This window comes from Chinchilla lanigera, unplaced genomic scaffold, assembly GCF_000276665.1.
Source record: "Chinchilla lanigera isolate Chin_1 unplaced genomic scaffold, ChiLan1.0 scaffold00071, whole genome shotgun sequence".
NCBI classification, from domain to species: Eukaryota; Metazoa; Chordata; class Mammalia; order Rodentia; family Chinchillidae; genus Chinchilla; species Chinchilla lanigera.
The window spans coordinates 2,970,141-2,992,347 of NW_004955472.1; positions in this window are offsets into that span (position 1 = coordinate 2,970,141).

Genomic DNA, 22,207 nt, shown 5'->3' on the forward strand with positions numbered 1-22,207 from the left:
AAGAGGGGAGAGGGACCCTGGCCTCTTTCTCTCCCTGTCACTCTTCCCTGCTGCCACACGGTTAGTGGTTTTGCTTCACCACATGCTTCTGCCATGATGTGCTGCCGCAAACTCAGAGCCATAGGCCAGCTGGTCGCAAGCTGGAACCTCTCCAGCCGTGAGCCCGAATGGAGCCCGAATGGCCCTTTCTAGGTCGTTGCTATCAACAGCAAGCGGACTAACAGAGGAATCATGAAAATACACCTAGAAAAATTCCAAGAGTTGGTGTCCTGTAGGAGGACCTTGACAAAAGGGGAAGGGAAACCAGTGAATAGATTTTTTTCACTTTCTTCCTCTGGGCAAACTAACCTAGGATGCAACTAAACTTGCAAAATCAGTTCTGTAGATGGGCCAGTGGATGGAACGATTGGTCTCAGTAGTAGCTGATGCCAAGCAAGGGCCCACTCAGCAATGCACTCGAGGATTTGTCCTCCCTCCTTCTCCCTTCCCCTCATTCCTGCTTCCCTGGAATAAGTTCCATAATGAAGTACTTGTACCTTAGCTTTCTCAGCAGGCTCTGTTTCCTGAGTAACCCGGGCTAAGATAGCCAGGGCCGAGAACACTTACTAGGTCTTATGTGTAGAAGTGTGCATTTGTTACCCATTGCTGTGTAAAAAACTATCCCCAAATTTTGAATCAACAAACATTTGTTATCTCAGTTTCTGTGAGTCAAGCATTACAGAGCGGCTTGTCTGGGAAGTTCTCGCTTGGTGTGTCTCCGGTGGCTGCAGCCAGACTTCTGAAGGCTAGATTAGGGCTGCAGGTGTGCACGCGCGATCCTGCTCCCTGTGGGCTCCCATAGGCTGAGTTCTTACAAGCTGTGTCGCTTCACCCAGAAATGCAGTTCAGGACAGAACCAGAGGAAGTTGCTGCACCACTTACTACCTCACATCCGAATTTTCACGCCACTGCAGAACTTTTCCTTCAAACCATTAAACACAAGTCACTGGTGCCAACCCATACTCAGGGGAGAGGAATTAGACTGTTTTGAAGAGAGCAGTTTCAAAAATTCATAAACTTATTTAAAAATGACTACAAATTATAAAAGGAGTGCCTGTTTTATTCAATAAAATAGAACTTTCTGGTGTACCAAATGCAAAAGCGTAGGCTTGCATAAAAGCAATAATCTGTCTGATCATTGTAGAAGCAGTTGATATGAAAATTACAAGTTTAAAAGGTTCTAATTTTCAGAAGTAGAAGAATATTTGTGCTTTGGAGGGCAGGGAAGATTGGATGGAGGGGTTGCATTTAAACCAGCTGTACAGCTGATTCTGCTACAGAGCCAAGGCTGCTACCCCTACAAAATGCACTAAGGCTACTGTACAGTGAAAGGGTCAGTTCATGTTCATTCCTGGGAATCATAAGCAGCTTCATGGAGGAGCTGATTTTTGAGCGAAGAATGAGTGCTGAGGAATGAGCAGAAGTTTGATAGGCAGGTTTGGTGGAGGGGAACACATCTCTGACTGAGGGGACAGCAGAAGCAAAGGTCTCCAGTAGTAAGATATTAGCTGGTGTATCATCATCACATATTTTCTGCTTCAAAGACTGACATCTCTGGGGCTGGGGACATAAAGCAGCAGCACAGTGCATGCCTAGCAAGCACAAGATCCCGACTTTGATGTCTGATACCAAGAGGGGGCTAAGATACTGACATCCGTGAGCTTCGGTTTCTTGTGCTATGCAGCGGGAATAACTGTATTTGTTGTTTTGCCCAGGTGAGCACACCTGCTCCATCCAGGTAGTCCCGCCCAGCCCATTTCGTTCGGAGAAAGAAGTTTCTTCCATGCAATGTTGCTCCGGGGAGCCCGCCAACCAAGTACTCTGGACCTCTGGATAGTAACTGGTGGACACGGAGCCCAAGCCATGGCAATCGGTTATTCGTTTGTGATTTTAATTAACAGATAGGGAACTGAGACTTTCTCTTTCTGTTCCTTCTGCAGCTAAGCTGGGATTTTGCAAGCTTGGACTTTTGCAAACTAACTGCCTGGGCTGTGCTCTCTGCACAAATAAAACCAGTTTAAATGGGAAGAAAATGAGTGTAATACAATAATGACAGAGAGAGAGGGAGAGAGAGAGAGAGAGAGAGAGAGAGAGAGAGAGAGAGAGAGAGAAATATCATGTTGATGGTTTCACCTGAGTTCCCAGAACCAGATTTACCTCTGTACTTTCCAAGTAATAGAACCAATAAATTTTCTTTATTTACTTAAGTCAAATAAAGAGCTATGACTGATACCCTAATCATGAATGGTGTTGACTCTTAATGCTGAATAAGCACATAGAATCACATCATTACAGAGCAACTTGCTTTGTCTCCCACAGTTCCATACCGTGGGGCTCCTTTTCCCGCTGGCACTAGCTGAAAACTAAGGTAGTCCTGTGAGTTTTTTTGGTTACTGTGAGGTGATATAAAGAACCTCAAACTGGTAATTAAAATGTCCAATAGCTGTTATGGTTTATAAACTTAAAGTTGAGGTTTCTTACCTCCTCCAGCTAGATATGCTACAGGCGGGAAGGGCTGTGGTCACTTTCTTTTTCTTTTCCCATATGATGGAGTACTTTCTTGACATTAGCTCTAATATATTTACAATAATGTAGCATGAGAGATGATTTTATTCTGACTTCACTGTGATACAGGGAGATTAGCAGCTTATCCAAGGTCACATAGCCAATATTTGAGCTGTGGTCATACACTGACTCCCAACACTTAGACCTCAAGCGGGCAGTTAACATGGGTGTGTTCTCTAAGTACAGATGGTGTGGTACAAGATTGAGAAACAACTAACAAGGCAAGGTACGTGGTGCTTTCTGAGGAATGTGGCTATCCAGGAGGATGAAGGGGCTGCTACACAGCTGTTCTCTCTGTGTAAGATTAGGCTCTCCCAGGCCCCAAGTGGCTTCTGTCAGAGGAAATGTGGGTAACAATGGAGTATGTTTAGAAAGTGAAAGTTAATCTGTGTTTGAATTAAATTGGAGTTGCCATGTCAGTCATCATGTGCTTCTGCTCTGGGAGTGATTATTTTAGAAATAAGCAGCTGTTCCATGTTAATCTCTCTACCTTGACTTTTATGAAACAGTTACTTAAACTGCAAGGTAGCTGTTATGGTTTGTGTCTAGGTGTCCCCCCAAAGCCTCACGTGGTCATGGGTTTTTTTCCGGAAGTGGCTGAATCTAGAATGTGCGACTGATTTGTAATGCAGTGCTGGGATTAAGGGTGAGTGATTGCTGAATCAGTCCACTAACTGGATTGGCACTGCCCTAATCCCAGTACACTGGATACAACATAAAGGACGGAAAGACCCCTTTCTCCCCCTACCCATTACTTCTGCTGTCTTCCACAGCTATGTGCCACCCTGCCTTGGAGCTAGCCAACTGTGGACTGAAACCTCTGCCAACTATGAGCTAAAGAAACCTTTCTCATTTTATCTTTGGGTGTTGGGTATTTTGTCTCAGCGATGTGAGAAAGGTAAGACAATAACCTTCCCCAAAATGAATGTTCAAGGATGAAATGATGATACCGGCCCCTAGATGGGAGCAGAGTCCCAGCCTCGTGTCTAGGACCCACCAAACAGAAGTCTTCTGACTCCCCAGGGCAGCGGGGGTCTCCTCAAACAAAGTCTTTGGGTTGCCAAAGACTCCATGGTTGAAGGAGTCGGTGCCGCTTTGCAGGGAGCCTGGAGTGCGGGTGGGGGTGGGGTGCTAAGAGGACCAGGTGTCTCCAGCAGCCTACTGCCAAGAGTGCAGAAACGGGCTCCCTGTTGAGCCTCTCGTTCCAGTGACTGGAGGGTCTCATTAGCCTGTGCACACTAATAGGTTTCTTTAGGGACAGTGAGGTCCCTGGGGGTGTGGAGGCTGGAGAGAACTGGAAAGGCTGATGGAGTTTTCCAGGTTCCATGAAGTGCAGTTTGAATGTGTCCCTCCCTCCCGGTGTAATCCCAGCTGCCTTCACAGCTTTCTTGGGTTCAAGGTTATTGTTGTTTTGTTTTGTTTTGTTTTGTTTTCTGGAAGCCCTGACAATACGGCATTTTGACTTCATTATTGAGAATGTGGACTCATACACAAATGAATTAAGGAGAGAAAAGTGAATGCAGACCGAGAGCTGGGCAAGAATCCTCAGTACCTAGAACAAGGAAGCCAAAAATGTGCTAATTTAGAAAGAGTGTGGTCAGCAGTTTCCACACTGAAATATATCAAGCTGTCAGGGAGGCATGCAGACCTCCAGTGGTAGAGCTTCCGGAGCCCCTCTCCGTCTGAGGCTTCTTCCCCGTGTACCCTCTTTTCCTTCCCACCAGCCCCAGGAGGCTTTTAAGGAGCCTCACCTTTTAACATGCTGTCCTTTCCAAGATTCTGCTCTTTTTACAGCTGAGGGTTCATCGTCCTCACCCCTAAGAAGCCCCTTCAGCACCCTACCCTGAAAACCACTTAAATTGGCCAATAGGATATTGATATTGCTGTCTAATTTTGCTCTGGCTGAATTAGAAAGCCATAAGCATCTGTTTATTTGATATTATCTCTCCTGACTTATAAGGTGAAACTCCATTATGTCTCTGGAATGAGACATCTTCAGCTACCGGGTCATGTAAGGCCAAAACACACAGGCACTTCCTGGAGCAACTAGTAAGAGAGGAGGTGCGTTGGGGTGGTGGCTGCTGCAGTGTGGTCGATAGGAATTTAAAGCTATTTAGTGAGCAGGACTGGGAGAATCCAAAGGACAAATAACTCTTGAATTAGCTTGGGGCAGCATCGTGGTTCTGGGTCATCCACACACTCAAGGCACGGCCGAGCCGGAGATGGAAGTATGTGTGATAAGCAGGAACACTGACTGGCCGGAGAAAGCAGTCTGGAGTTGGAAGTAAAGAAGTTGGAGGCCGGGCTTTGTTCTCTGTCAGACACTCCCTGAGCATCCTTCACCTGCCTGCCCTCCTGAGGTTACTCTCCGTGCTGCCCTCACTTAATCCTAACCTGGAGACAGTATTCGTGGGGGATGAGGTTGAGGCTCTGAGAGATCAAAAGATTACCGAGCTCAGTAAGGAGTGGGGTTGGGATTTGGAGCTAGGACCTCCCGAATCCAGAGTTCCGTCCAGCAGGAGATACTGGGTCTCAATAGTCACTCCTTGGTTCATGTAAGTAACATACGCCTGATTCTTTAGTTGCCTGCCCCGTAGCTTAATGTCCTCCTTTTGCTGCCATTCTAGCAGGCTGTCCTTCCGAGGAATTCCTTCCTCTAGAGGCAATATCTGAGACTGCCTGAGCAGAATTCCTCGGACTGTGGAGAACCGGTTATCAGGGTCCAGGACACACTTAAATATGAATGCTAGCCATCTCCACTCTCTGGTAAGTTCACAACTATGGGTTCGCACCTGCTATCGTTTTTTCTCCCCTATATCTCAAGTTGCTTTCTGTCTATGCTGAGCTCCATGTTGCTTCCAAGAAGGAAAGTATTTAATCTTGGTTAATTTCAGTTGAAACCATTATTTCAGTGTTATACTTGAGTTGGGTCACTATTTTGTCCTTTCCGACCCCACCTTTGACCCCAGAGTGGCACAGGATTGCCTCTGGTTGTTGGCACCTTTCTATTCTGGTTCTAAGATGTACAATGCTAAGGCGCTGGTCCCCACCACGCTGGCATTTACTATAGCACTAGGTTCCTAGCTGGCTTCCAGCCGTGTGATCCTCTCAGCTTCTGCTCAAAAAGAGTGTGAAACAAAGTGGACTTTCCCCCCTGTTGTCCCTGCAGCAGAACTGTAATTCCCATTAGGTTGGATTTTCTTTTCTGCAGAGAAGCTTCCTCACTCCTCTGGGGCACAGAGAAGGTCTACTTCTCCCCACACCTTTCTGACTGAGGTAAATCCAGTGGTGGCCTTTTAGGTCTTCTCTGATTCAGCACCATCTGCCACCATCTCTGCCTAACTGCTGCCCTGCTATTATGGGTCAGGGTGTTCTATAAGGCTGACATTGTTTGAGTCTTGTTGGGGTGTGAATCAGAGGTCTCTTCTCCTCTCAGGTTCTCATTCTCATTTGGGGTTCTATTTTTTTTTCTTTTTTTTCATTTGAAGCACATCTTAGGGGAGAGGGATCATGTAAGGGACAAAGACTTCCTCAGCTACCACCACAGCCTCTTCTGCTTTGCTTTCCTTTTAATTCTTCTCTCTAACTTCAGTTCGGAGAGAATTTTAAAATCTCTTCTCACTCCCAGGTGTGGTGGTGTGCACCTGTAATCCCAGGACTCAGGAGGCTATGGTAGGAGAGGATCGCTGTGAGTTTGAGGCCAGCCTGGGCTACAAAGTGTGCTGAAGGCCAGTCTGAACTGCATAGCCAGACCCTGTCTCAAAAAAAACCTCTTCTCATGTGTTAGAGAGAATGTAGGTTCTGCAACTTCTTCCCAAGAGTACGGCCATGACCAACCTTCCCCCGGGACAATGACGGCCCAGTGAGTACAAGGGGAGGAGTCATAGATGAGAATGAAGTATAGTTCTAGGGTGCTCAAGGACAGTTATTATAATTCAAAAATTATCCTGTCCTATAGAGTAGTTTAAACATTTAGTATTCTTATAGTCTGTACACTTGTGATAGTTACAAGGCGCTAACAGTATTCATTTATTTATCATCACTTTGCCCATGAGAAACTGAGGCAAAAAGAGATTAAACAATGCACCTGAGGTAGTATGGGGAGAGATGCTGGAGCTAAGAGTCAAATCCAGGCATTCTGGCTCCAAGACTCCAGGTCACTGTACGGTGTTCCTGCTTACAAACACACATAATTGGCTCCTTTTCCTTTACTGTTGGCCAAGGCTTCTACTTTTGAAGTGCCTTGCACACTGGGACAGAAAGTGTGAGATAGTTTCCCCTGAAACCCTGTGTTTGCTCATTTCTCACCCTTTCTTCCCTCCTCATGAACATATGCGCACCATGACCTAATTTGTGGAGGGATCCTCCTCTCCATCCACGGTGGACTTATAATCACTAGTCTAATCTAGTAAAAAATGATTAGTGCCCCAAAGTGAACCAATGAAGTTGTGTGTGTGTGTGTGTGTGTGTGTGTGTGTGTGTGTGTGTGAGAGAGAGAGAGAGAGAGAGAGAGTGTGTGTGTGTGGACAGTGGGGAATTTCAGGCAGATAGAATTGTGAATGTATAGGCTCTATTCTTGGAATCCACAGGAATTATCTCTTTTATGAGTATTGTATACTACATAATATACTGAACATATGATGGTAACTTAATAATGTAGATTAAAGTTGATAGGTCTTTTTAAAAAAATAAACATTATGAACTAAAACAGTTCGTCAAAATCTTTTCTCTGCACCTATTACAGTTTGTAATAGACAAATGCAAATGTTTTCTGTTACGTGACGTTTGTTTTATACAAGACCCTCTTCTACTTTCTCTCCAGGCATGCAACAAAATTCTTTCTCTGTAAGAGATGAAACAGAGGAGTTGCTGGGGACATTTTCCAGTGTGATACAACAACTGGTGAGTTTGGGAAGTGATGATGTCATGGAATTAGGTAAAACTGCTGAAATTCTTATTTTTCTCTGTGGAATTCTGCCAACATTTTGTTTTCCATGATTCTGCAAAAAGAGTGTGAAACAAAGTGGACTTTCCCCCCAATTAGAGAGACTGATGTTTCTGTTTATCTAGTTGTTACCATACCCAAATATTCTCTCCTGGTTTGGTATTAGAAGAAAGTCAGAAGAGACTTTGCTCTTCCTGGGGATGTTGGAAAAGCACTTGAGTGGTAGGGAGGCATGGGTGGTAAGGACACGGTCTTCAAGGATTCACAGATGCAGTGTGCTCACAGACAGTGAAAGAGCTGATGATTAGTAACAGAGAGATTGAGCACACATGGCCGTGGTGGAAATAAAGCAGCAAGACTGACGCTGCCCCGATGCTGTCCCGTACCCTTGAAGACACGGATTTATCTAAGCACCGAGAACATGTAAGAGTGGGGAACACTTAGCTCTGCCCTCACTTCTTAACACAAGCTCCACTTCCACATTCTCTACTCAGGCCAACTCCCAAACACCTCCAAAGCCCTTAAAGGACTCTTTGTCTTAGTGTAACCAATTCCTCTCCTCCCATCACTGACTTAAGGCTCTGGCCAAGCCTGACCAATTTTTTCTTGTGTGTTCAAGAAAAGAACATCTCGAGTCATTCTGTCCTCCTCCATCCCACTTCTGATATCGGGTCTCTTGGTTAACATCCTCAGGACACGGTTGGAAAGGAAAGCCAACTGGCCATGGCTAAACTCTAACCTGTTCTTCCTGGTGCCATCAGTCCCGCAGCTGCAGGCATGGAGATAGGAGAGGGTCCAAATTCTCCTGAAGCCTTTTGTTGGAGAAACACTGGGTTCACCAAGGAATGGTATTGTCTGCTGATTCAAAATGTAGGTCTCCCAAAGGACTTCACAGCTAGAATGTCCAGAAATGAAAAAGGAACAGGTTAGAAAACCTGGGTGATTTGGAGGGAGACACTGAGTGGAAAATGTATGTTTATCTGATTATAAAAAATATGTTTCAGTCACATTCAAATTCATGTCCAGGCAGTGCTCAGATATATTTAGGAGGTCTTAAGCCGGGGTGTGTGGAGCCCCTAAAATTGTCACAATGGGTTCATGTACACATGCATGTGTGTATTTAAGCACTTTCCAGAAAGGAAAGTCCACACCCCCGGTGGATTCTCAAAGGAGTCTGCAGCACCACCCCTACCCACTGCCATCAAAGTTCAAAACCAGCGACTTAAAGGAATCAAATCTTGGGTGGTATTTAGTTCATTTTTGCTCCCATTTATTTTTTCTGTTGTAAAAATTGAATCTGATTAGCATAAAATATTTCATAGTTATTGAGGTGATCTAGGTCCTTTCTCTCTGAGATACCTCCCAGACGGAGGTATGGAAAATGCATTCTGATGACCAAAGTAGGGCTGTTGGTGGTGCAAGCCCATGTGTGTCAGGACTGAGGAGGAGGGGGCAGCACATGCCTGTCTTCTTCATTTCTCACTTGGAACCCAAAGGAAGGACTCTGTGGTTCAGAGCCCTCAGTCCCTGCATTTCAGAGGGAACTGGAGAGACTGCCTCGGAGAAGAAACTGGCAAAAAGTCCTACCAGTGACTTCGCTGTGGTGATTTTCACAGCCCAACCTTCCCCTGAATACGTGTTCATTCTGTTTACTTTACTGCTAAAGCAGCATAATGATGTATATGATTCAGGATGATTATGGTTTGCAAAACCCCGTTTGTTCCACACAAATATTGAAAAAGTAAATCAGCTTGACACCTGGCGCCTTTCACCATAGCTGGGTCCGCTCCTCCGCAGCCTGATGCTTCCATTCAGTGGATGGAAGTTATATCTAAAGAGCAGAGTGAGAAAAACTGTAGCAGTTCAATTTCCACGTACAATTTCTCTGTGGTGAGATGGGAAGCAGGAGAATTAGGCATTTTGTTTTTTCAATAAATAAGTCAGAAATTAAACCTTCTTATTAAGGAGTAGAAAGAATTTGGCTGTAAGGGCAGAGGTAGGGGGAAAGTTAAGGATGACTCCTAGGCTTCTGATTTGGTGACTAGGGACAAAGAAGGAGGAGCTTTGGGTAAAAATGAATGAGACCCATTTTGTGCACATATACTGAATTTGGTGTGCAGTTCCGTATGAGGGTCTGAAGCCCAAAGCAGAGTGCTGAGTTGGAGATATATTTTGGGAGTCATCAGTGCACTTCTATTTGGGAAATTAAAGAAGAGAATTTCAAAAAGCAGAGCAGACAATAATTCCAAAATATCTCAGGGAAGTAAAGTAAAAGGGAAAAATGAAGAAGCCATTGATAACTTTAGGGAAATAGTTTCTGTGGATTCGAAGGGGCAGAAGCCAAATCACATTTAATGGAAGATTGGATGGATAGCAAAGAATGTGCAGAAGCCTGGATAAAAAGAGGAATAATATGAATAATATAGACTGATGGCTGTAGGAAGCATGCAGAGTGTTGAGAGATTTGCTCATTATGTTTTAAACTTGAAGAGACTTTAACATAATTAAGTGATGATAAACTGGAAGGGAGGAGATCTGTCTTGAAGAACAGGAGAACAGATAATTAATGAATGGAACACTTCCTAGAGGGAGATAGAGGAGAATAAACTCAAGAGCATTGTGGTGTCATGGCCTTGTACATCCACCCCTCAGGAAGGTATGACATAGGTGCAGATAAACTTATGAATGAGGTTGAGGAGCTGGGGAAGCCAATTTCTGGTCATCTCAATTTTATCAATTGTATAGGGGTACTTGGGGTAGACTTGGGAGTATGAGAAGAATTGAAAATGTCTGGGTCTACTATGGACAAGAGGAAAGAAGAGAAACTGACCAGGAGTAAGGATGGCTAGAAGAATGAAAGCCCAGAGGAGGTAGAAATCCTAAATGTGTAATGCACCATCCCCTCAGCTGTGTGGGTTCTCTAACACTTGGCTATCCGTGTGTAGATTTGGAGAAGGCAGGTGTGTTTGGGTTAATCCAGGGCTGGGGATTTATAACACGGGTAACAGAGAAACAAAAGGAAGAGGAAGTTTGGTATTGAGGAGGTGAGGTGATGGATGGTGAGATTTGGACAAGAAAGGGAAGAAAATGAAGTGGGAAAGGACTGCTAAAAATAAAAGTCTGAGGTAAAATGGAGTTCAAAAGTGGCTAGAGAGCTTAAAATTAAAGAAGAGGTAGGGTCAGCACAGGGCTGGGAATGTCTGGAATGACAATTAAGCTGTCTTTAACTGTATTCCATGGAGTACTGTAAATTTTAAAAATTCATTACAAGTGTGCATAGGTCATTTTCTTGCTATTAGGACAAGAATACCTAATATCTACAACTTGAGGAGGAGGAGCTTTTTTAGACTTACAGTTTCAGAGGTTCAGTCCATGGTTGCCTGGCTGCAAGGCAGAAACAGCAAGGGGAAGGGTACGGAGAAGAAAAATGGCTGAGCCCATGGCAGCCAGGAAGCACAGAGAGAAGGGAGAACCTGAAGACAAGGACATAACCTTCCAGGTCATGGCCTCAGCAACTACCTCCTTGATCAAGTCCCACATCTAACAGCACGTTCAGCTATGAACCCACTGATATATTCACCCACTGATGGGCACAGTGCCCCCATGATCCACCTTCCAAAAATCCCACCTCTGAATGTATAAGACCACTGGGGAGACATTTTAGATCTAAGCTATAACAAAGTAAAAATATAAATGTTTGATAAATCATTTTTTACTTTGCATCTATATGATAATTTCAGTCTCTTTTCACCAAGATAGGAAAGTGTGGATCAGATCTGTGTGTGTGTGTGTGTGTGTGTGTGTGTGTGTGTGTATCAGGTTTTATAAAAAGACTTTATTTTGTGCCTTAACCATTTTATATTTTAATACTATTGCTATTATTATTTAAACATCAGCTCTTATATTTAAGAAGAATCCAGTGTTTTCCATGCCAGCAGCTGCTGTAAGATAGGCAAGACTTCAATACGTCTACTTTCTCCGGCCTTGTCCTTTCCCTCAGATTTAAGTTGATTGTAGAAAAAATGTAACCTATAAAACTCAAGAGGACAGATCACATCAATAAAACCCACATGACGAATGACTAATGGGAACAAAGTGGGCCCATGGGATGATGGGGAATTCAGAGAGGCTCTGGGCTCCACTGTGACCTAGATTGGAAGCCAAGCCCCAAACTCAGTTAGATACAAAAGGGTTAGATGTGCACCACACGGAAATGAAGTGCAGCGCACCTCTATTCCTTCTAAGGTTGGCTCAGCTGTACTTCTGGAAGAGCTATTAAGAATTAAGATTTTGAACACAGTTCATATAAAAACAAATATTCTGTCATTTTGCTAAAGCATGTGTTTAGAAAGTGTACAATTAAATAAAATGCAAATGGGAGAACAAATAATGGATAAGAGAATTTTCAGAGACAAAAAGATTTTTATTAGTCCATAGGAGCAGTCTGCTTCTCAAGAATCTTAGCCAATTGTTTTATAACTGGGGAAAATAAAGATTAAGCTGAAACTTGTGAAGTGGGCTTCACAGTCTAAGAGAAAAATAGCAAAAACAAAATAGGGCTCAAAGTTATTATTAGGCTTCCAAACACAGGGTGCTTGAACCAGCTGCTGAGATGATTTCTGTCCCTTTGCCAAATATACTCCTGCAGGATTAAAGCAGGGATGGTGTCTGGTCCACCGGAAGTGCTTAGAGGATGTGTCTGTTCTCATCTCCTTCCCTTTGGTAGAAATTGTGTTCCTGGTTGCCACGTCTCATGACTTTAGTGTCATTTAATTCCCATGCTTTTAGCCCATGCTCATCAAAATGGCAATTTCCTTTGCTTTGTAGACTCTTCTAAAAAAAAAAAAAAAAAAAAGAGCAACTTGGTGGCATGCTGACATGAATATTCCAGTTTGATTAGCAGTCTTGTCTATAAAAAAAAAAAAAAAAAAAGAGCAACTTGGTGGCATGCTGACATGAATATTCCAGTTTGATTAGCAGTCTTGTCTATCCTTGTAATTAATAAAATAACATTGTAGTTTATTTACAGTCTCTTTTGAGGTGGCTAATTAGGACAAATTGCTACCCCTGCTTCTGGGATTTGGGAAGGAAAATAAAAATTTCTCCTTACATAAGATGAGAACGCCTGGATGCTACAAAAGCTTTGACACTCAGAGAAGTCCCACTTTGGCTAGTGCTAGCCCCTCTCTGACATTTTTTCTGTTTCAAGCGCCATACATGAATTCTCAAGTCATATGTGCTACCTTTCACTCCAGTTTCAGAGCCAAGAATTGCACGTAATTCCAATACCTGCCGCCTGGATGAAGGGCCTTCCTGTTGGAGAATGGGACCCAAACTTCAAGCTCATCAGAATTCTTGGGAAATGCATATTCCAGGCTTTCCTTAGAGATCCTGCCTCAGTAGATCTGTGCAAAACCAAGAACTTGCATTTTTAGCAGAACTAACCAGTGACATGAAACAGACCACATTCTGAGTGCTTTAGACTGGCTTGCTAGCTCATGTATGACTTGAGACCGGAGAGTCTTGGTTTTCTCCCAGACCATAGCAAATGTTGACGCACTCAGAGGAAGGGTCTGTGGAAGATGAAGCCAGCATGAAGTAGTGAAAGACAGAAAGCAATGGTCATAGCCCTTGAAAGAGCCGGACAATATTATGTAGGAATGTAAGCTGTTTGCCTAGGGGACCGGTCTGACCAATGGGTAAGACAAGATAGTCCGTCTGACAAGCTGAAACCATCGCTTGTTTGCGCAGAAGCGGATTTAAGATTTAAAGGGATGTTTAATTTGGCAAAGGGCAGAGACTCCCTCAAGCTCTCTCAAGTCATGGCAACAGCAGGTTGTGCATGTGTAAATGTGTGCCTGGGAGTCTTTCTCTTGTCTTAGACTAAGAACATTGAAATGTATCATCCATATTGAGAGCTGGCAATCTAATCCATAGAATCAAATTAGGAGAACTAGGGCTAGTACACAGAACCTGGCTGCGCTTCCCTATATTTTAAAGATGCCAAAACTGAGGCAGAGAAAGGATGTGTGATTCGTCCAAAGCCTCTGGAAACAGGAGCTGGGACTGAAGTAGGTCTCCTGACATCAGGGCAGGGCGCGTGCTGCCTGCTTCCATCCACAACCACGAGACTCTGAGATCCCCAAGGGCCTTCCGAATCAGCGAGAAACCTATCAGATGTGTTGGTTTGATAACTGTTTAATCTTTTTTTGATCACATAGGTAACAGACACTATGGCTACTTTGCATTTCAGTTTTGTCCATTTTACTACATAATTCCTCACTGCTTTATGCAGCCCCTTGTGTGTGTGTGTGTGTGTGTGTGTGTGTGTGTGTGTATCTGTCTGTCTGTCTGTCTGTGTCCGGATGGTTGTTCTTACCAGTGACCCTTGAAGGTACCATTCCTCTTACACTAAGTACCATTGCCATCTTGTTGTCATCTAGTGGCTTGATAGCAATAAAATTCCCCATACACATTTGTATGTAGGCCAGTGGAATCAGGAAATTTTTATAACCTGGAAGAGAAATTTCAGGATCATGTCCAACACCTTCATTCTACAAGTAAGGAAATTGGGGTTCCAGAAGTGAAGGGACTTGCTGAAGGTCCCACAGTAGCCCTAGAGCAGAGAGAAGCCCCTGTCCACACAGTACATGGGGCCACGGCCTTGCTGCACCCCCTTGCAGAAAGAGTGCTCCTGGAAGGCAGGGAGGTGTCTGAACTCCAGAGTGGCTATCTCAGTACCACACACACACACACACACACACACACACACACACAGCAGTGTGTACGCATATGTGACCTGTGCATGGGTCCTGAGTGACAGACTCCTGTTGTGTCTCCAGCCTCCACTGCTTCTATCCATGGTGCCCCCAGCTGAAGCAATTCTCCTCACAGAGGAAGCTCTGTCAAAGTGATGTTGGTGACGGATGGATGCCTGCTTTGATCAGAGTGTCCTGAATAGTGTACCGTGGCTTCTAGTGAGTGGGGGATGCCTTCTGCCTCGCTGTCAGCCACGCACATCTGCACCCTGCTGGCTGAGCATCTCTCGCCTGGGATAATTTTGTATTCTGAGCGAATTTCCCGACAGGCAGGAGATCTATGTGTCCCCTTTCAGAAGTGGTATGGGCACACACAGGGCCTTAGCGCCCCTATTTTTAGCATGCGTCAGTGCCAGGCTGCCACAGCGGGTGCCTGGAACAGAGCTCAGAAAGTTTCAGGCCGGTAGCAGGACACCTTGTGGGGATGTGAGTGAGCGAGGGCTTGGAGGCTGCAGAAGGCGTGGATACCAGGGTGACAGATCGTGGGCAGCAGTTCTCTTTCATTCTAAATAGGCTGAATATTTTTTTCTCTTTTCTTTCTCTTCTTTATTTCTCTTCTCTTCTTTTTTCCCCTCCATTTCTTTTCTTTCTCTTTTCCTTCCTTAACTTTCTCTCTTCTCCCCTCTCCCCTCCCCTCTTCTCCTCTCCCCTCTCCTTCCCTCCTCGCCTCCCCTCTTGCTCCCTTTTTCTCGCTGAAATCCCCGAAGAGTAAGGACAGGCACAGGGGCAGACAAAGCCAGCTTCCTCATCCCGGAGTCCACCGATGGGTTTCTGGGGACTGGGTCACAAAGCTCCTGGAAGTGCACAAATCATACAAATGTTGTGTCTATGTGTGTTTTTCAGAATGAAAGGCCTCTTTTACCAGGAGCTGTGTGTGGCTCTGTCTCCCACGGTAAGGTTTTGCAGTCTTGCTTCCTCCCCGGGATGCTTTGACCCAGGAACGTGGGCATGCATTTTCTCTTTTGAGGTCCTAAGGTGGCAAATATTCCAACTTATTTTTTAAGAAAAAGCTGGAAATCTGTAGTCTGTGCAAAGCTTTCTGATTTGGGATGTTAAAAAAAAATCACTGTGGGTCAAACAAAACACATCTGTACTGCAACTTTGTCCCAGGGACCACCGTTTTGCTACCTCTGCCCGAAAGACTTAGATTTAAGGAAACCAAAGCAGGAAAGACACCTTTTCTGCAGCTTTGAACGCATCAAATCTCTCCCCAGGGCAATAAACACAGAATTCTCTACCTATTTGAACTGGAAAGAAGGATTCCGCGTGCTGATAGGATAAAGATTTAACTCTTTATTTACCGGATTCTTTGCAATTAAGTCCCATGTACGTTTCTGTTATTTTCCAAAACCATTATCCAGCGATTTAATGCTTCATCCCAGTGGCTTCCAGCACTACTGGGACTTCAAGGTGCATGTCCTGGATACTCTTCTTTCGTTGCTGAGACAAAACACCTGACCCCAGAATTAAAGAGGGAAAGGTTTATTTAGCTCACAGATTGTGGAGGTTTCAGTCCATACTCGGCTGGCTCCAAGGCAGGGTGGCACATGGCAAAAGGCAACAGCTCATGGCAGCAGAAAACAGCAAAAGCAACAAGAGCAAAAGGGAGGAGCGATGGCAAGCAGCCTCTTTCCCTCCCTTACATGGTATGCAAACTACCCACCCCAGGGCGGTTGTAGCACTCACACCATAGTTCCAACATTGGACCATGGATCAATCATAAACTCTAAAAGCCCACCCCATGACTGCATATGGCTTTGGGGGTGCATCCAGACACAAACCATAATAGTGCATCAGAGCCACATAGAAAGTTTGAAAACTCAGCTTGCTGGGTCCCCAGCTCCAGTTTCAAATTTGATATATCTGAGAGGGGGACTCAGACACTATAGGTCTTTCATTTTCTTGGGTGATACTGATGAACCAGGCACCCTACTTTGAGAATCACTGCTCTGACTAGTTGCTAGTACCTTTCACAGGCCTGTGTTACCTGAGAGCTTGTTAGAAGTGCTGGAACTGTTTAATCAGAATTTGTATTACAAGGATTCTCAGGTGATTTGTATGGTATTAAAATTTGAGAAGTCCTATTCCAGTTTAATTGTCCTCAACTGGCTGCACCTTACAATTACCAGGCAGGTCTTAAAATTTCATACAGGATCTGTCCCAAAAGATTCCAATTTAACTGAGCTGGTGGTAGAGTCAAGACACGTATCTGTTCTTTTAAAAGCTCTCCTGGTAATCTTAACGTGCTGAAAGCTGGAGAATGACTGCTCTAGTTACACCACTCTCAGAATATAATGCAACTGCTCTCCCTGTTGTTACTCTGTAAACTTCTACTCATTCTCCAAAGCTTGGGACACCAAACTTAACTCTAGAAAAATGTTCCTGGACTTTCTCTTCCCCTCTTTGGAGCTGATGGCATTCTGTTGAAACTAAACCATACTGAATTGTAATTATACATTTTCATATTTTTTCAGCTCACTAGGGAAAACTAGGCTGTGAATACTTTTGTGACAGGGAATCTAGCTTATTTTTTTTAAAACTGCAGGGCCTGTATTTTATATAGCTGGTTCTTCATAAATAAGTATGATGAACTGAATGAATAAATGAGTTTAGATAAGCTTTGAGAGTCAGGTAAGTATCCTCCAGGTACCCTCAGTCCTCCGGTGATTACCACCCCAAATAACTCACTACCTGCTACCTCTCCACTGGCCACCCAAAGAAAACAAGGCAATCAACACACACACTTGCTACTTCAGAAGGAATGATGATTGTGAAAAGACTGTAAGATTCCTATGGAGAGGCGTTTTTGTTGATTTTGTTCCCTGCCATATTTTCAGCACCCAGATCAGTGTCTGGGTTATAGAAAGGGCTAGAATGAATGAGTGGATGCTGAATAAATGGGTTGTGAGATACTTTTCTCCTCCTTTCTCATTTATCATTTACTCCAGTGGCCCTAGTCTCTGTCTTGAATGTGTACTTTATCCCTAGACATAAGTAATCAGGGGAATCTCTTTTTTCTTCTTTTAATTTAATTTTTATTTTATAACTAATTTTATTGGTACATTTTAGATATACATAATGATAACATTCATCATATGGAATTTGTACCTGTACATGATATATCTTGATTCTTTTTTTCCCATTTCCCTCCCCTCCCTTCAATCCCTCTTCCCCTCCTGATTTATAAAAGCTTTGTTTCCATCTTTTCCTTCTATTCCTTTTCCCTTCCTTCCCCTCTACCTCTCCCTAGCTCCCATTACCATTTGAACATTTTCTTCCTATTTTACAATATATTTTACACATTTTCATCCTTATTTGCACTTTTGGTCTTTCACACCAGAGAAACCACGTGATATTTGAACACTTGTGTTCAATTTATTTCTCTTAGGAGAATGTTCTCAAGGTCCATCCATTTCCCTGCAAAAGTCTCAAGTTTATCCTTCTTTATGGCTGAGTAGTGCTCCACTGTATTAAAAAAACCCACATCTTCTTTATCTGTTCATTGGTTGATGGGTATTTGGGCTGTTTGCAAGATTTAGCTATTACAACTTGTGCTGCTACAGACATGGGTATGCATATATCATACATACATATTCTTTCAGGAAGATAACAAGAAGGAGAATAGTTGAGTCAAATGAAATCACTAGTTTTACTTTTTTGAGAAATATCCACACTGATTTCCACAGTGGTTTTACCGGTCTACACTCCCACCAACAGTGCAGAAGGGTTGCTTTTTCCCCACAGCCCCTTGGCATTTGTTATTGGTTGATTTCTTGATAATAGCCATTTCTTCTGGAATGAGATGGAATCTCTGTGCTGTTTTAACTTGCATCTCTTCAATAAACACGTTGAACATTTTTTCATATATTTATTTACCATTTGCACTTCATTTGAGAAATGTCTGCTCATTTCAGATCCCCATTTTTGGACTGGGTCTTTAAATTTGGGGGATACGATTGCTTTTTTTTTTTTTAGTTCTTTATATATTCTAGATATTAGCCCTTTGTGCAAGAAACAGCTGGCATTTTTTTTCTCACACTGTAGGCTGTCTCTTCACTCTGTTGGTGGTTTCTTTTGCTTTGCAAAATCTTTTTTTAATAAGATGAGATCCCAGTTGTTGGTTCTTTGTGATAATTTTCTGTGTGATAGGGGTTTATTTCTTTTGTCTGTTTTTGGTGTTTTGAGATAAGGCCTCACTGTCTAGTTTAGGTTGGGCTTAAACTCACAGCAATCCTCCTGCCTCAGCCTCCAGAGTGCTGTGATTACAAGCATAGACCACTATGCCTGGCTATGTTCAGGGTTTTGTTAGAAAGTCTTTCACTGCACCTATGTCTTCAAGAGTTCTACCTCTTCTATCTTCCAGTAGATTTGGTGTTTCTGTTTTAATATTTAGATCTTTGATCTATTTTGATTTTAGTTTAGTGCATAGTGAGAGATTTGTGTCTAGTTTTAATCTTCAACATGTGGAAAACCAGTTTTTCCAGCATTATTTATTAAAGAGGCTGTCTCTCTTCCAGTGAAGATGTTTGCCCCTTTTGTCAAAAATAAGGTGGCTGAGTGTATTTGGAGCTGTTTCTGCATCTTCTAGTCTGTTTCATTGATCCTAGAGTCTGGTTTTTGAGTCAGTACCATGCTGTTTTTATCACTGTAACTTCATAGTATAATTTCAAGTCAGGGATTATCATGCCCCCTGTCCTGCCTTGGTTGCCCAGAATTGCTTTTGCTATTCTAGGTCTCTTCTGGTTCCAAATGAATTCTAGGATTTTTTTTCTAATTCTGTGAGGTATGCTATTGGTATTTTGATTGAGACTGCATTAAATCTTCATAACAATTTGGAAGTATGGCTATTTTCACTATATGGGTTCTTCCCATCCCAGCACAAGATATCATTTTCTGACATGTTCTTTAATCTTTTTCAGAGAACTGTAGTTTTCAGTGTTAAGGTCTGTTACTTTTACTTCCTTCATTAGATTGATTCCTAAGTATTTTTTGAAGGATGCTGAACAGGGATCCCGTTTAACTATGTTCTGGCTTCGGAAATATACTGACCCTGACCACAGTATTTACAAGCAAAGTGTGACTCAATCTCTCGTCATATCCTAAGTGTTTCTTAGAGATGTGATAATTTTTTAGGCTGACTAAATATAATATAATCTGAAAACTTTTTTCTCTATTCACACTCACTCCCCCATTCAGCACCACTTGGACTCGATAAGCTAGGACTCCCCTCTGTGTTCGGTCCTAAGAACGCGGAAGCACCTCCGCCAGGTGTGCTGAGTCAGCACTCAATCTGGCGATTGCTTGATGACGGCTTGTCTTACTGAATCGCTGACAGAAGGGACAGAGCTTCAGAGGTGGAAGGGATCCTAGAGATCATCGGTTTAACCCTATGAATCTGATGGACCAGGAGTCTGGGATCCGAGCCCAAAGTAACACAGCTCATTAGCTGCTGAATAGTAGCATCAGCTGATGCCGAAGCTTTTGATCACCTGCACTTTCTGTTTACTTTATTATTAGCACTGGTATCCGCCTTATGCTGGGTCTAAATTACTTATGGTAGGAATGGCAAGTTGTTCCCCGTTCCTTGTGACCAGAAAGGACTTTAAAATAACATTGTGGCCCCTTGAAAATCAGTACCTCCTGGTAAAAAGTGAGGTTAGAGAAGGATCAGTCTCAACCTGAAAGAACAGATGGTGATTATTGATTTATTCAGCTATTTATTTCACCATGTATATATTTAGCTATTCAACCGAAAGTATTAGCCTCATGTAGGTTTTTATAAAAACTGAATCCTTTTTCCAGCCTTATAACTTTATAAAAACACAAAACTAAAACAACTTGTGTCTGAACTAAGGTAGTTTATATACTATCCCCTGTGAGTATACTCTACATGCTAATCCAATATCTCTGTCCTGGTTGATCCCTATGTAGTCACACCTTACATGTTTCTCTGAACCCTTTCAAATTTGTTTTACTTTCCAAATGTTTTCTTGACTACCTGTTTTGTCTGAGATAATGTCTTTTTCTTTAACATTTGTTAGAAGCTTTGATAGTTAAATATTTATTTTATTGGGTATTAGGAAAATGTATCATCATTGTTTTGCAATTATTTTACAAGGCAATTTATTGGACGTTGTAGCAATTAATTATTGCTGTGAAACAAACTACCCCAAAACTTTACGGCTCAATATAACAATACTTGTCTGAGCTCATGGTTCTTTAGGGTGATAATTCTGGCTGGGTTCAGCTGGGTGGATCTTTTGGTGTTAGCTGGGTTCCTTTATGTGTCTTCAGGCAGGCTGCACATTAGTTAAGTGGTTGGGCAGTTGGGTTTGGCAATCAGCAGGATTCCCTCTGTACTTCTCCACAAATTCCTTCCTCCTGCGTCAGATTTGCTGGGCTTTTCCTATTAGTTCCAAAGAGATACATGAGAACATGCAAGGCCTCTTCAGGCCACTCAGACCTGGTAGCGTCACTTCTGTGGCATAGTGTTGGCCTAAGCAAGTCACAAGACCATTTCTTCCTGCATAAGGGGAACTACAGTGACACTGCTAAGAGGCATGGGTATGGGGAGGGGAGAGAAATGGGGCACACACGATAATTGATTAAATGTGTAAGTTCACTGAAAGAAAAATATATAAGTTGTAAGAGAATATGGTAAACACTGTGAAGCTGTTACCCGAAAGGCTGGATGCAGATCAGTATAATTCATTTGTTGCTTGGCTGTTTACCACCTGTAATGATTCTGGTGTGATGCCCGGTAGCACCAGCTGGCGCTTGTGTGAGTCAGCAGTTTCCTATTTCTTGATCGTTACTGCCTGGATTTCAAGTATTATATCCACCAAAGGCCCCCTTGAGATCTTGGGACCGAAGGTGGGAGAGGATGCGTTGGGATAGGGGGAGGTACTGGACAACTTCTCACCACATGTCTTCCTCTCTAGCTTCAGGGAGCTGAAGTCCTTGAGGGAGATCCAGGGTCCCTCCTGTGTATATGGACTCTGGGGCTGCTATCCTGCCAGTGCTCTAGTTAGGAGCAGGTGTTTGATTTTTTTTTGTTGTTGTTTTTTTTTTTTGGTTTTTTTTCTCCAGTACCAGGAACTGAACTCATGACCTTGCGCTTGCCAGGCAGTTGCTTTGCCACTGAGCTAAATCCCCAGCCCCGTGTTTGATGGTTTGATCCAGCTATTCTGGTTGAACTATTGTGACAGAGCTAGTTTGAATCCAGGAATATTTTGCTGTAGTTTAAATGACAATTAAGTTTTGGGCTGGCCCCCAGCCTCACAGGTACCCAGGAAGAGGGCCCCCGGCACCCGGGAAGCTGCACAGCGGGGAGCACGGGCCTTCAGGCCTGCCCCCAGCCTCACAGGTGCCCGGGAGGAGGGCCCCCAGGGCCCGGAAAGTTGTGCAGCCACTCATGCAGCTGTGTGCTGGCCCTCAGACCGGCTGCTGCCGAGCAATTGAGAACTACCATGGCATAGAGAAGCAATGACACAATTGGCCCACCATGCACCAGCTGTGGAGGCCCATCCGCGGACGCGCATGAATCATTCTGACATGGAGAAACCCCTGGGAATACATGCCACACAGCAGATTGCTCTTGCCCCTGCCATTGAGAACCAGAAAAGTCTAGAGTCAGTGGTAGAGCCACTGCTGAACAAGGACTTGGAGAACTAGAGAATACAGACTAAGCCCGAAGAGTCAGAGGTCTAATGGACCGGTGTCACGAGAGCCATTTGGAAGCTGTAAACCAGGAGGACCTTGCGCAATACCTGGGGAGAACCCCCTGGAAGCCATTCTTCCCTTGACAGTACAGGCTGCCGTGGAGAAGTGTGTGGAGCCC